Genomic DNA, 16,735 nt, shown 5'->3' with positions numbered 1-16,735 from the left:
CAAATCCTAATTGAAGGACATTCTACAAAATACTTGACCACTGCTCCTCAAAACTTGTTATCAAAAACAAGTAAAAGCTGAGGAACTGTCACAGCCAAGACAAGTCTAATGAGATATGCTGACTAAATGTAATGTGGTATTCTGGACAGACACCGGAACAGAAAAAGGACATTAGATAAAGATTAAGCAACTACGAATAAAGTATCATCTTCAGTTAACAAGACAAAGTATCAGTGTTGTTTAATTACTTGCAACAACTGACTCTTACTAATGTAAGACATTAACAATAGGGGAAATTGCATGGGATATAGGGCAACTCCTTACAGTATCTTCATAACTTTTCTATAAATCTAAAACTAATATCTAAAATAAAAAGCTTACTAACATGTAGGCAGAAAACCAAACTGGATTCAAAGATAAAATTAGTGGGCTAGAAAATAATTCTAAGGATTTTTCCAGGAAAAAAAAAAAAAACCACTTAAGGACAAGAAGCGGCATGTAAAGCAAAAGTTTAAGAGGACTTAACAGAATAAGCAGCAAAAGCAATAAATGTCAAATACATAAAGTCATAAAAATTTTCTGAACCTAAACAGATGTCTGTTCTAAAGGGATCACTCAACACTGGATAGTATGAATTGGGAGTGGAGGAAGAAATCCACATCTTACAATTGCAGAATTCAAAGGATAAAGATAAAAATTCCAGAAGCTTATAGAAAATAAAACAAGTGACTATTATCTAAAGATGAAAAAGATTTTCAACACTATTACAAAAGACAATGAAACCTTAAAAGAGAACAAATAATGTATTTTCAAATATGTAGTTTTGAAAATTTATTTTTCACACATCCTTTCTAAAAAATGTATGATGGCATAGCAAAATAAATTAAAAATGACAATTCCAAGAAAGCAGAAATTGTAATCCAAAGAATGTATTTGGGAGGAAGGTACAATATGTGACCAAGAAAGCAGTGAAAGCATGGTTAAGTTTTGTAATTATCTGGTGAGGGGAAAGAGATCATGATTAACCCTAAGTGCTGCTGGGAGAAAATACAGGTGGATATGTATGTCAAATTTCAAGGATAACTATTTGATAAACAGAAACAAGTTAAGGTGGATTGGCAGGACTTATAAGGACATAAAGACAATAAGTGTAAAGCTAGGTCTATAGTCAGTAACCATAAAATTAAAAAAAAAGGGGGGGGCTTCCCTTGGGGCTCAGCTGGTAAAGAATCCGCCTGCAATGCAGGAGACGTGGGTTTGATCCCTGGGTGGGGAAGATCCCCTGGAAAAGGGCAAGGCTACAGACTCCAGTATTCTGACCTAGAGAATTCCATGGGGGAGTTGGATACAACTGAGTAAATTTCACTTCACTTCACTATAAGATAAATAAGAACAAAAGTATGAAAATGAAAAGCTAGAAAATATACTTATCAGGTAATGCTGTTAAGAAGAAAGCTGCTGCTGCTAAGTCGCTTCAGTTCTTTCCAACTCTGTGCGACCCCATAGACGGCAGCCCATTAGGCTCCCCGGTCCCTGGGATTCTCCAGGCAAGAGTACTGGAGTGGGTTGCCATTTCCTTCTCCAATGCATGAAAGTGAAAAGTGAAAGTGAAGTTGCTCAGTCGTGTCCAACTTTTCGTGACCCCATGGACTGCAGCCTATCAGGCTCCTCCGTCCATGGGATTTTCCAGGCAAGAGTACTGGAGTGGGGTGCCATCGCCTTCTCCGAAAGAAGAAAGCAGGCATAGTAAAGTCAACAGTGGACAAAACATAATCGAAGGTAATAAGAAATAGGGCAAAATGAACATTTCCTGCTGATAAAATATATACCCTAATTTTTAAATTCTAAGATGCTTTCTAAATTCTAAGTTTTTTTCTTTACATTTTAATGTCTCTGAAGTCTGGATGCATCTTATAACCCATGGTGTCTTACACTGCATGAAACATAGTAATCCACCAGGAAGTGAAGCCATGATTCCTAATGTATTAACAACATAGTTCCTAAATATATAATGCAATAATAGAAACACTGCTGCTGCTGCTGCTAAGTCACTTCAGTCATGTCCGACTCTGTGGAACCCCATAGACAGAAGCCCACCAGGCTCCCCCGTCCCTGGGATTCTCCAGGCAACAACACGGGAGTGGGTTGCCATTTCCTTCTCCAATGCAGGAAAGTGAAAAGTGAATGTGAAGTCGCTCAGTCATATCCGACTCTTCGCGACCCCATGGACTGCAGCCTACCAGGCTTCTCCGTCCATGGGATTTTCCAGGCAAGAGTACTGGAGTGGGGTGCCATTGCCTTCTCTAGAGTTGAACAAATCCATAATCACACCTTTCTTAGAAATTGGCAGATTTAGTAGACAAAAATTAGGTGAGGCTCTAAAGAATTTTACAAGCATACTTAATAGATTTAATCTAATATTTATAAACCATAACATCCAGTAAACGTAACACCCATAGAACTGTCACCAAAAAACCAACCATGAATTATATCAGAAAAGGAATCTCAAATTCCAGTGAATTGAGAAATGCAGTCATCTGCTAACAGTAAGGGAACAGTAGATGTAATAGAATTGCTATACAGGGAAGGTGAAGGGAACAGAATAGAAAACCCTAAAAGGAGTTCCCAACAGTCTGAAGCCCAAATGAAGTTGTATTAATTCAGTACTTGTCTTCCTGGTTGTGAGAGAAGAGTAACACGCTCCAAAAGGAAATAATTAAAAACTACCCAAATACCTGAAATGTCCACTGGCACAGCTGCTGAATAGCTAAGAGACTGGTTCGGGGCACAATGCAAATGTGAACATATACTCAAAAAAATGGTTGGCTAAGGCTACTTATTTTGAGTGTTCAGTTTCAAAGAAAGGGAATAGAGCTGCATGTGAATGCTTCCACAGACTTCAAAGCTCCTCCTCTGAGGAACTAAGTCCCAAAGGCAGAGCAGAACTAACCTGATACCAGAGGAAGGCACTCTGTTGGAAGTTTTAGTAGGTGTATGTTCTGTTAAGCAGCCCTGGCAGTGAACTGTTGGTTTAAACAAATGACTTATATAAACAATTGAAGGAAGTTATAAAACAAAATGAACACTAAACACTCCTCCCATTCTTGTGTGTGGGAGAGATTTTTTAATTTTAAGGAAATCATCTGACATTTTCCTGACATCAAAAGCACTCATTAAAAAAGGTGTGCCAGCCGCTAATGACGCACCAATCACAGCAGTGAGCCCAGAAAAAAGATAGCCTTCTCTCCTTTCATCCTAAATCAAAACGCTGTTTCCTAAATAAGATTCCAAAACCCAAGAGGAAAGGGAAGACAAAACGTGTAAGGTATTTCTGTTCATTACCAATTTAGACTAAACAAAAAGGGAAAACTGACTTTGTTCCAGTGTGCTTAATGATTTACATTAACATCTAATCACAATTTCCCAAGACATTTCCCAATGCCTTCCCAAGACAAGGCATTTTTAAAAATTCAAAAGTCCAAACTCTTGACAGTTTTTATTTCCTCAGATTTTATGAAATGTTAACAGAGTGCAAGAAGTACCTAATCCGAATCTTTAACAAGAAACTGCAAGAAACTGTCAAGAAACTACAACTACTAAAATTTGTAAAGGAGTGTAAACTGAAGAGGAGCTCTAAATATTAGGAGAAAATTGTCATCAAACTAGAAGCCAGCTAAGATGTCTTTCACATTCTTTCTTTCTATAACTGTAAGAGGAATTTCGGAGAGTAATGCTGGTGGTGAACAGTTTTTTTTTTTTATTATGCATACAGCTAAAATATTAGGACATTATAGTAGTTATGAGGCAGTAGTAACATTTAAAATGCTAACATTATAGAAAAACATTTCTCAAAATGCATATCAAATTAGACTATACTTTTTATGTCTAATTCTCTCTTAAGGATGCATCAACAGGGAGATATTTTCAACAACACTAAAATCTGAAATGAAATATACTCTGATCCATCACTGAAATTATATGAAATCAAGCAGCCAGATTGTCAGTGATGTCTTTTAGACCCAAATGATATTCTGCCAACTATGACATTATTGTATAATTTAGCATCTTTTAAATATAGCTACCAATTAAAAGATATTCAAACATACTATCTTCCTTCTGGTGTTTTAGCACTGCATAATGGATTCTTTCTTTATAACAAAATAATAGCATCAATTGAAATTCAAATCTACTCTCTGATAATCTCTAAATCCATTTCTGTGTCCAGGAAGGTCACCTGCAAAGCTTCTATTTAACTGTTAAATGCCAAAAATTATAATTAAGGCACTAAGTTATTACCTGGACCTCACAAGTCCTGGTCTTAAATTCATGATTTTTGACACAGATGAAATGTCATGTTTGTTTAAATGTTAAACAAACTAATCATACTTTAATTCTATTTCTATCCCCCCAGAGCTATCTAAGGGCTTCCCAGGTGGCTCAGTGGGTAAAGAATCCATCTGCAATGCAGGTGAAGCAGGAGATACTGGCTGGATCCCTAGGTTAGGAAGCTCCCTTGAAGGAGGGCATGGCAATCCAATCGACTCCAGTATTCTTGCCTGGAGAATCCCATGGACAGAGAAGCCTGGCGGGCTACAGTCCATAGGGTAGCAAAGAGTCTAGAACAACTCAACAGAAATGCTGACAAACTTCCTAAGTAAACTAAGCTCATAACCTTGGATTTATACAGAGACTCTCTCTACCTGTATTCAGTACAAAACTTCAATCTTTTCAGCTCCCTTAAATATAAAAAAAAAATCACAAATCATGTCCTATTTTCCTTGTAGAAATAGCTACCTGCCATTTAATAAGCATTTCCCATATATGAGCCATGGAGGGATAAGAAGAATTTCTTTTTCCACTGTCAGCACCTAGTTGAGGGTCTCAAACATGATATCTGATTTGGTAGAAAATTCTCCTAATTGGTATCACAGATACCATTATTTTCTTCTCTAAACTCATTCAACGTATTTCTAATATCCAAATCCTCTTAAAGTGCTATTGTTTCATCATGTACTTTTGAAAATTGCTAGGGTATAACAGCTAATCAAAAGATCCCAACCTTTTAATTTGGTATTAAATAATCTGGCTTGTACACGTCTTCTATGATGTACAATCTTATATTTCTGAGAATGCTAAACTACGCTGCTTTCTACTGTTCAAATGGAGTTTGAGCCTTCTTACTTATACACCTGAAATGTCATCCTTTTTTTCCACTTTGTGTAACGTGACCAATTTAAAATTCCATTCATCCTTCTATGCTAAGTTTAAATGCCATAGTCTCCAAGAAGCCTTCCTTGTTTGTCAAATCCAGCAGATGGCACTTATTCCCATTCAAAATTACAAACCTCTACCCTAGTAACTGTTCAGAACCTTTTAGATTCAATACGCTAGAAATATTGGAATGATTAGAGAATATATCGTCCATACTCAGGTAACTTTGAGAGTGAACAAAAGGCACTTTTGATGATTATGCTGGGATAACAGACATAAACTAGAATGTCTCTGGCAAACTAGATTCATGGCCATCCTTGCAAAATGATAAACCTGACCAACCCTGTCAATAACTGTAACCGCAATAGACTGCAGAATTAAAAGACAAACTTGAAATTAAAAGAATGTAAATGATCCGTGTCTTAAAACATTAAGCTTTGTTAAAAGATAAAAGTGAATTTGAAACTGAAAACCTAGTTATCAGTCCTAACTTGATGCCAGCTAGCTCTGTGATACAAGGTGAGTCACTTAACCGAAACTCCAGCTCAGCTAGACTAGATACTCAGGTCTCCAAGGTCCATCCCAGCTCAGCTCTCCATGAGTGTACATTCTTTTTCTGATGGACTACATAGTAGCATTAGTAACTATGAATTTTGATTTACACAGTATGTGTATTCAATAAAATACCTGGCTTACCAAAACAAAATTGCTTTCAATATTTTAATGAATTACACTGACTGTCTTAGTATTTATATGACATGATTCACCTTCCAAGGGAAAAATGCTGTAATAGAAGATGTTATATTTAGAGATAAGAAGATAAGCTACTTGGAGGTAGTTGCCAAATAACTGTTAAAAACCTACGTTTTTCTCACACAGCATTTTCTTTCAAGAAATAAAAACTCAGGAAGTTTTAAACTACCCTGAACACTAAGCACTTTTTTTTTGACTTAAAAATAGTCAAAATCACTATGTATAGACCTGATTGCAATACTCCAAGCTTAATTTCTAATAGTTTTTACTTGGCTTTTCAAAAACTTACAACAGTACATTGTTCTCGCCTCATGTTTAGATTTTTCCAGTCCTACTCCTCATATATAATCACAGTTAACAGACTCTTGTGTAGATTTTTAAAACTTTCTTACACCACCACCATTACCTATCTATTGGGGCTTCCCTGGTGGCTCAGCGGTAAAGAATCCCACTGCATGCAGGAGATGTGGGTTCAATTCCTGGGTAGGGATGATCCCCTGGAGAAGGAAATGTCAACCCACCGCAGTATTCTTGCCTGGGAAATCTCCTGGACAGAGGAGCCTGGCCGGCTACTGTCCACAGGGTTGTAAGAGTCACACATGACTTAGCAACTAAACCACTACCACCACACATACAAGCATACATAAATCCAAAGCCTTCTCTCCTACCACTTCCACAAATCTTTTCTGCAACTTGCTTTATTGGTAATATAACTTGAGTATTTCCCCATATCTACCTCATTTACCTTATATAGATCTACATTATTAACAGGTATCTGGTATTACATTATATTCATGTATTTGTTAATAATCAGCCTCCTTATTGGCTGCATGATTGAACTGTTTCCAGATTTATGCTAGTCTAACACAAATATCTTTAAATATTTAGTAACTATTTCCCCAAGACAAATTATAAAGAGGATTATATGATGAAAGGGTATGTGAATTCTAAATTATTATTAAATTACATTTCAAAAAAATTTATATTGTCATCAAGAATGCAAAACACTAGCCTCCTCATACTCAAGTCTGATGAGAATAGAGAAGTTAAAACAAAAAAGGTAAACCTTTAAGTACTGACATGAACATAAAATACTATTTGGTAAAATCACAAAACATGATTTCATATCTGCAAATAAAAAGATATAAAGCTTTTACATGAATGTGTATCTATATACATATACATACACACACATATATACATATATATATAGAGAGAAGATTACTATAATGCTCAGGTCCCAACTTGCACAGCCCATCAGAAAGGCCTCTCTGTGTATCCTATTTAAAGGAACTCTCAATATACCCTCAATAACTCTTAATCAGAGCATTTTTTTTATTTGCCTTAAGTACACACAAGACTGAATTAATTTTGTTTATTTATTTGCTTAAGGTCTGTCTCCGTTAATACAACAGAAGCACTATGAGGGCAAAGAATCATATCTGCTTGTTGATTATTTAATCCCCATCATGTAGTGCAATGCATACAGAATTTTATATCACAGAATTCTGTTCAACAAATATTTACTGAATGAATAAACACATATACAATGTCTGTTAACAAGGGCTATCTCTAGAAAGTGAGCCTGGGGAAGGATGAAAAGAAAAGTCCATTTACTTTTATTTCAGTCAATTATGCATTCTAAGTTTTGACCATGAACATATATTATGTTCATCTACTTTCATGCCAAGCTTAGTTTTATTTCAAATACCTTGCAATCTGGTCACACAGATCTTTTCTCCTATTTTACAGATTTTAATGATTTAACTGAATATTGAATGGATTTTTGTTGTCTCTTTAAAAATCCTCAAAATTTGCTTCATGAAGTTAGCCTTTTATGTGCACTTTGATTTGCTTTAGTAACAACTGAATTCACATTCAGTAGTTTTGCCTTTGCATACTCTTTCAAATTACTACTACCTGAGAGTACTTACCTGAGAAGGCAATGGCACCCCACTCCAGTACTCCTGCCTGGAAAATCCCATGGACGGAGGAGCCTGGAAGGCTGCAGTCCATGGGGCTGATGAGGGTAGGACACGACTGAGCGACTTCACTTTCACTTTTCACTTTCATGCACTGGAGAAGGAAATGGCAACCCACTCCAGTGTTCTTGCCTGGAGAATCCCAGGGATGGGGCAGCCTGGTGGGCTGCCGTCTATGGGGTCGCACAGAGCCAGACACGACTGAAGACTTAGCAGCAGCAGAGTACTTACAATGTACAAAATACTTTACATATATTGTTCCATTTGCCCCTGAGAGGTGTACTGTGGAAAGGTTATTCCTTATACTATTGATTATTGTTCATACTATTATTATTATTTCTTATCTATAAAGATAAGAAAACTGATACTCAGAGATTACCTCATCTTAGTAGGGCTAAGACATGAAGCATTCAGATTTTGAGCTCCAGGTTTGTTTCATTATACACACTGTAGCAGGTAACATAAAATTATTAACTGGGAATGCCTTAATCTTTCTACAAATAATGTATCTATTTATTTTAATACCTAGACAGAAAGGGTATCTTGAAAAGCACCTTATATTTAATGCATCTATTTCTAAAACTACATTTAATAGATTATTTGAGTGATGCAGGACCTCAGATCATTTAATTCCTTAATTACATATAAAATTTAAAAATCACAGAATTTCAGTACCTGATCCAATCACTCAGCAAGTTAATGCCAGATAAAAACTAGAACCCAGGGATTGACATTAGATGCATTTTCAATATTTGAAAGCTCCTAGACATGGAATTCATGTTAAGAAGTCAAATTTCAACACAGCTATCTTGAGTTTAGACTTTTCTTATAGTTATAATTACTAGTTGTTGCTGTTGTTTAGTCACTAAGTTGTGTCCAACTCTTTTGTGATCCCATGGACAGCAGCCCTCCAGGCTCCTCTGTCCATGGGATTTCCCAGGCCACTAATACTGGAGTGGGTTGCCATTTCCTTCTCCAGGGGATTTTCCTGACCCGTGGATCAAACCCATGTCTCCTGCATTGGCAGGCAGAATCTTAACCACTGAGCCACTAGGGAAGCCCATAATTACTAGTACAAAAAAGCAAAAAACTAACTGGAATTTATGTTTTAATTAAAATCAACACCAACTATTATACATTCTAGTGCATCAGATTTAAAATATTCCACTTATGACTAACAATTTCCTGCTATCTAGCCAACTTTTAATCCTGCCAGGTCATTAGTCACTTATTCCAGAACTTCTACTACTCAATATTTACCTCAGATACAAAATGGAATTTTTTACAAATGCTTCTGTTAAAAAAAAAAAGTAAAATTCAGTATATGTATCCTTATCTCCCATGGCCATAATATCCTAGAAGTCATTTAATGAGTTGGTAAAGTATGAATTTCCTTTACTAAAAACAAGTTCACATTACTCCTTTTCATCAATCCTCTTTCCCTTACTGGAACGAAAAACCTGCCAATTATCAGACTTGACATGAATGAATGTACAGAGAAAAATTACATTTGTGTTTTTATATTTTAGCCTTACATGATAGTTTTAGAATCTATTTTTAAATTCCAACTGACAGGAAGAAAGGGTAATAAAAAGTTAACAGACAAAAACACATTTTACCTTATTTCTTACTACTCATACTTGCAATAATTTATATGCTAATACTTAAAAAAATTCAAACATGATTATAAAACAAAGTATATTAGCATAAAATGCAATAATTTGAACTAGCAGCAAATAATACTGCCGTGTTAAATAGCTTTAAAGCCATAATCTTCTAAAATCAAGAATTACTGTTCCAAAAATGCATGTGTAAACATTAAAAATTACATTTTAAATGTTTAATATTAAGTAAGTATGTTTGACATGAAACTCAGAGAAACAAGAGAATGGTATGGTGGTTGCCAGGGGTTGAGGGATGGAAGAAATGGGGAGATGTTGGGAGATGGGGAAATGGGGAGAAGTCCAAGAGTATAAACTAGTTTAAGAGTTGTAAGTTCTAGGGATGTAATGTACAACATGTTGGCTATAGTTAACAATTCTGTAGTGGATACTTGGAAGTTGGTATGAATATTGAACTTTAATGTTTGCACCATAACAACAAAAGGATGTGTTAACTAACCTTACTGTGGTAAACATTTTGCAATATACATACATATATATCTATATACACACACACACATACATACATCAAACCATCACATTGTACACACAGTGTTCACCTTAAACTTACACAATGTTTTATATGTTAATTATGTCTCAATAAAGCTGCAGGGGTGGAAAGGAAGTATGTCTGAGACATACTCATTCTCAAATAATACTTCCCAATTTGATTAGAAACCGTTTCCTAGTGTTGTTGCACAGATGTTTCATATATTTTAACTATAATTATGAAATTTCATTTAATGTTCATAGGTGATAATTTACTTAAAAATCATGCTATCCAATTATATCACAGCCCAACTGTGGGTGCTTGAAAGTACCTTCCTGAATCCAAACACTAGCCAACATCTTGATGGTCAGGATTTACAGCTACACACTTCCAAGGAGAATCGGAAAATTCCTTTTACAAAAATAAGACTTTGTGTCAAAGATGCTCAAATACTTTCACGTTACTTTTAAACAAGGTATAGGAAGATAAGCACCATCACAACAAGTTTCTTTCCACTTTCCATAATTTACCCCGTGGTGTTTCTAGTGCTGAAGTGTCTCAGAGGTAGCAATGAAGATGTGCTACCTGACTCTGTAGTTCGTAGATCTCCATCACAGGTCCTCCTTGGAGTTAGTCACCATTGTGCTTCTTCTAGTTATCCACATACCAAGTCTGACTTTTTCTCTTGTCCTTTTATCCTCAACCTCCTGCCCCTCTTCTGCTTTTCCCCACCTACCCAAATTTCTTTAAATTAAAAAAAAATGTAAGTGACACAGACTTTCACTGACTCTCACAAACTATCAGGGCTAAAAGATATGTACCAGAGTAGAGTGCCTGGCAAATTTTTTTTTTTATAAAGAGCCAGAGAGTTAATGTTTTAGGCTTGGGGGACATATAGTCTCAGACTAAACTACTCACTTCTGTCATTATAGAGTCAAAATTTTTTAGACTGGACAGAGACAATCTGTGAACAAACATCTGTGGCTGTGTCCAATAAAACTTTATACACAAAACCAGGAGGCTGGCTGGATATGGCCTGTGGGCCACTATTTGCCAACTTTAATCTTGTCCATCCTCCTTTGAATACCTCTACATCGACGATTCCCAAATTGCACCTTTTAAGATATTCATGGGTCTACTTAAAAAAAAAAAATCCATGGCCAAATAGATTTGGGAAATGCTATATATGCTCATGGAGATTTACAATGCTATGAACACAAAGGAAAAAGTTCCAAGTGGGTCAGACTCTACCCTTCTCCCGCAGGCTACTTGAGTCTCTGGTCCTTGTTCCACTAAATCAAAGGATATCAATGAGGTTTATCAGAATTTGCTCTGTTTACTTCCTGATACACAGCCCAGCTCTCTTGTGAAGGGTGTTATTTGTAACTCTTAACTGCTATCCATGATGTTTTTGGTAAAGTTCTCAAAATTATGTATTTGGTATCTTTTCTAAACTGTAGCACTGACTAAAAGATGGCTTTGCTTATTAATTAAAAAAAACTTACTATTTATAAAAGTAATATAGAGCTATTTTAGAAAACTGAGAAAATATCACTACCCAAAGATAACCCGTTAACATTTTGGTGTGGGAATGTCTCAGTGTGTAACATATTAATCTTTTCAACTAAATTTGGATTATTTGATACATATTATTTTGTACTTTACCACTTGACCAAGATTTTCCTGGTACCAGTAAAGACTGTTCAAAGGCATGGTTTTTAATGGCCAAATAACTTTGCCATCATAAGTTTGTACTATACTTATTTTAACTATTTCCTCTATTTGGGGATATGCAAGTCATTTCCTAACTCTTCTCTCTGTATCCCTACCTTTTTTCTCTTTTAATTACCAGTGATGATATTAATAGTTTTTGTCCTAATCTCTGATTCCTTCCTTAGGGAAAAATCCTAAAATAACAATTAATGGGTTGAGTCAGTAATGTTTAAGATAATTGTCCAAATGGATTTAATAAATGATGTAACAATTTACATTTTCACTGAGGGTGAAAGACATAAACATAATCACCCTAACCAGTCATAATAAATGAACATTATAGTGAATGTTCATTAAAACATATAAAATCTTTATTAGATAAAAATGGCATATCACCAAAAGTGATTTAATTTTATATCTTTAAGTAAGGTGAAACATTTGTCATGTTTAGAAACTATCTTTATCTTTGCCATATCGTGAATTATATGCTTATGCCAGTCACTTTATCATATCCATTTGTGTGCATTCCTGTTACATTCACAACACTCAGTTCAGTTCAGTCACTCAGTCCTGTCCAACTCTTTGCGACCCCATAAACTGCAGCACGCCAGGCCTCCCTGTCCATCACCAACTCCCGGAGTCACCCAGACCCATGTCCATTGAGTCGGTGATACCATCCAAACAAATTTCTGTAATTCTTATATTCTTCCCTAGCTTGTCCTCTTTAGTTAGTTAAAGTATTTCTCATACTTTACATATAAAGCATTTACATTTTTATATCCTGAGACACCAAATTTTTCATCTGTGTTCCTTCATTTCTTTTATAAATTAAATTATGATAGATTGGAAATAATCTAAATGCTTATTAAATGGTGAATGAATTAATAAATCCTGGTGTATTGTAAATGGTGAGACTCTTCTATCATCTTTCAACATTTTTATGGATTTAATTTAAATTTTAACTCTTAAATCAACTCTTCATTGATATAAGGTAAATATATAGTTTAATTCTTTCCAAATCACTAACAAATTGTTTATTCCATATAATGTATGATCCTTTCAACCTACACTGATTTCATATTTCACTTTTTCATACATTCAAGAATTGTGAAGTGTTATTTTTTCTATATAAGTTCCCTTTCCCAGATTCTTTTAGTTAGACTATCATATTTTTTAAATGATATACATAAGCTTGAGATTAGAGAGAAGTGTTTTAAAAATCAGCAGGATAGATGCAGGTTCTATTAGAAATAACTTAAGTAACTGGAATTGGTAAGAAGGAAAAACCAGTAAGGGGATAAATCCTATCTTTAAGTAGATAAAATAAGACACAGAAAATAGTGGTGGTTTAAGGCAGAAATAAGAATGAGCTCCTGACCAGTATATATTTGTTACTTGGTGATAAGGTCATGGTTGGGGAAGGTGGGATTTTCAGTTGTCCTAATACAATTTTAGCTAAGATCAAGTATAATATGGGTGCTTCCCAGGTGGCAAAATGGTAAAGAATCCACCTGACAAGCAGAAGACGTGGGTTCAATCCCTGGGTTGGGAAGATTCCCTGGAGGAGGGCATGGCAACCCACTCCAGTATTCTTGCCTGGAGAATCCCATGGACAGAGGAGCCTGGTGGGCTAGAGAGAGTCCGTGGGGTTGCAGAGAGTCAGAGACAACTCAGCAACTGAGCACACAATACAGCCTCAGTATTAGATAGCACTGGTGCCTCTTCTTTCATGGCAGCCAGAATCTGCTTTGTATTTGTGTTGGTCTTTAGTGGTAGTTCCCTATTCTTCCTAGTAAAGACCTCTCTTAGCTATTGGTGTAGGATCACAGGGCCCATGGCAGTTTTATGCACTTCTTTCAGAGGTAAAGAGTTTTCTCTTCTACCCTTCCACAGCAGCAGTGGGTCTTTGCCTGTGTCCTAGAGACCAGATGGTCCTCCCCCAAGAAGCAGAGTAGCTTTGCTTCTAATGTCCTGCCAGTGATTTATGAAGTAAGTTTTTCTGCCCCTCCCCTACTTGTTGGAGGCTGAAGGGAGTCTGAGTAAACGGGAGGGGCTTCGTACCTCTCCCAGCATCCACAGAGCACCTCCTTCACCTTTATTCCACCAAAACGACTTTTTTCGAGTCTCTACCTTGTCCCCAGTCTTAACACTGAACATCCTCTGAAGCCCCAGGGAAATATATTTGCAAGCAAGTGTGAACTCCCCTTTTATCTGAGGCCCCCAGTGATTCCAAACTAGGCCATACTTAGTCTTCAAAATTCTGTTAAAATTTTAGTTAATTTCTTCTTATGCATTTCTATGGCAGCCATCTCTTTCTCTCATGTTCTACCAAAGGTCAAACAATTCATGACCCATTCTTGGGGAGAGGAGGGTTGTCTAATTCTTTGCCATTTAGGTTACTTGGTTGTTTTGCAAGCTCAGCTCTCTGATGGGCTCACAGAAATTATGGTTTTGTAGATGATCCAGCTTTTGATCATAGGTGAGGGTGGTATGTTCTATGTACATTCTTTACAGCTTGAGTAGAAGTTTCCTTCCACTTCAATTAAATTTCTTCTTCTATTTTTGTAAAGGCATCATCATTTTTTCCGTCATCCAAATAAAACCTTAGAAGTATATCTGATTCCTCTATAATAATGTTTTACACCCAATCAGTTGATAAAGTCTGAATTAGATACTACCATCTCTTTATTAGGATTCTATTTCTCTAGTACAAGTACTTATTATTTCCTCATGGTCTTATAACAATATTTCTTCAGCCACTGTCTTCTAATTAAATCTGACTTTGTTATTAGACTCCCTTACTACAGAATTGCTTTGATTGCTTGTAACTAAGGCCATGATTAATCTGATCCTGTTCTGCCTCAACACGCCACCTTTCCATAGGAACAGATACTCTAATTATTCTGTTTCCATACTGAGCCAGGTCCTCTTTTTAACATCTGGTCCTATCATTTGAAGTCTATTACAAAGGGAACACATTGCATGAAAAACTTCCCTGTTCACATAGGATTCCTCTCTCCTAAACTGTATGCTGCCTTATTTGAATTATTATGGACTGGGTATTCAAGTCATGTACATCTCTCACATCCCTTACAATATCAAAAACTTCAGAAAGGCAGAGATAAGATTTTATAAATTGTTATAATTTCTTTTAGTTTTCTGCAGAAATATTTATCTCGCAAATTAAAATACCAAAAATAATAACAAGACATTTACTCTCCTTCTTGGAATCCATGCATCCTTAATGCATACCTGACAAGGTCACTAAAAATTTTCAGTAGCTCACAAAATGTCTGTTTTTGAAAGCTTGTTTCAAAAAGGATAAAACACAGGTCAGTTCAGTTCAGCTGCTCAATCATGTCTGACTTTTTGCGACTCCATGGGCTGCAGCATGCCAGGCTTCCCTGTTCATCACCAACTCCGGGAGCTTGCTCAAACTCATGTCTATTGAGTTGGTGATGCCATCCAACCATCTCATCCTCTGTTGTCCCCATCTCAAACCAGTATATAAAAATCCTATATGCTATTTGAGTGAAAAGCCAGAGTGGATGCCATCTTTGCCAATGAGCTTTCCTGACCACAATGGAACCTGAACTTAAATTTGACTCAGATATCAAATCAGATGTCTAAAGCAGCTCTTCCTTATGCATTCTTGAGAAATGCACAAAATGAAAAACACTTTTCCTGCTAAAACAAATAGTATACCCAACAGCTACCCTTATCAATTTCACATAAAAGTGTCATCCAACAATTCAACTTTTAATAATTTAGTATGAGAAAATAATCATATAAGGAAGTTCAGCATAGCCTTGTTCATCATAATAAAAAACAGGAAACAATTTAAATATTAACCAATAGGGAATCACTTATATAAAACAAAGTGCATACATACTATTCAACAATGAAAAATGTTTATGCAGATGTATATTCAATGATATGGAAACATGTCCAAAGCATGCTGTTGCAAGAAAACAGGTTATAAAACCATATACACATCTATGCATGCTTATACCCAGTACTCCTAGATGGCAGGGATTAAAGCATGTGCCTGTAATCAATTTACTATTTAAGCTCCACATTCATACTTCATTGCCTGCTCTGCAAAAATGAAGCTGAGCCCTTTACATTATTTCTCCTTTTGCCAGCTGCCATGTGTTAAAACCTTATCAGTACAGAGTGCTGGTGAGTAGCTTCCTTCAGTACCCCAACTCTGCTGGTGTATTCTTTTTTTTTTTAAGGCAGAATGCCTTCACTGAGACATCTCCTTGTGAACAACTTTTCCTCAGCACACTAGACAGCAGGTTTTTAGCAAGCTTCTGTGGGATGGGAGCATGGCTGCTTCTCCATCACCCATTAAACCATGGCCACATCCTCTCCAACATGGTCTGGATCAGTCCGGAGAGAGGCCTCTTCCTGAACATTCTCAGACCTATGGGTTGTGGCTGCTCCTATGTCTGCCATTCTTTTATATTCACTAGAATTCTTTTTACTTCTTACTAGCCAATTCCTTGGTACTTCAATCCCCTGTTATAGTTAATAGATTTTTACCAAACAATATTCAATTTTTTAATTTGGTTTTAAGTGAAATTACTTTGCGGTTTCCTTAGAACTGACCCTGACTGATAAAAAATGAGTTTTTTCTCCCCTTTTTACTTCTCAATGTTGTCTGAATTTTTAGTAAGTATTTTTTGGGTGTGTGAAAATCAGAAAAGGCAAGTTAATTTTTACTTTGGAAAAATTAAAGAAAAATTCACTGCAAAATAAACATTAAAGTTTTTCTACTTTAACAGATTAGAAATATATTTGTAAGATTAAATAAGATTAAATCTGAAGAGTATCCATTTATTGTCTAAGACTATAAATGTTCAGTTTTTCCTTTCTTAATACCAATTTCTCTGCAACAGTATCCAAAACTGTGTTTCTCA

The 16,735-nt window shown here is 35.9% G+C and overlaps 1 protein-coding gene across 2 annotated transcripts in view; it reads right to left on the bottom strand.

Moving 5' to 3' along the window:
* Window positions 1–16,735, bottom strand: part of NEO1 (neogenin 1) — a 237,205-nt gene that overhangs the window by 78,524 nt on the left and 141,946 nt on the right. The window lies entirely within an intron of this gene.

Source organism: Bos mutus, chromosome 10, assembly GCF_027580195.1.
Source record: "Bos mutus isolate GX-2022 chromosome 10, NWIPB_WYAK_1.1, whole genome shotgun sequence".
NCBI classification, from domain to species: Eukaryota; Metazoa; Chordata; class Mammalia; order Artiodactyla; family Bovidae; genus Bos; species Bos mutus.
The sequence above is the reverse complement of the archived record's forward strand: the minus strand, read 5'-3'. Positions and strand labels throughout refer to the sequence as shown.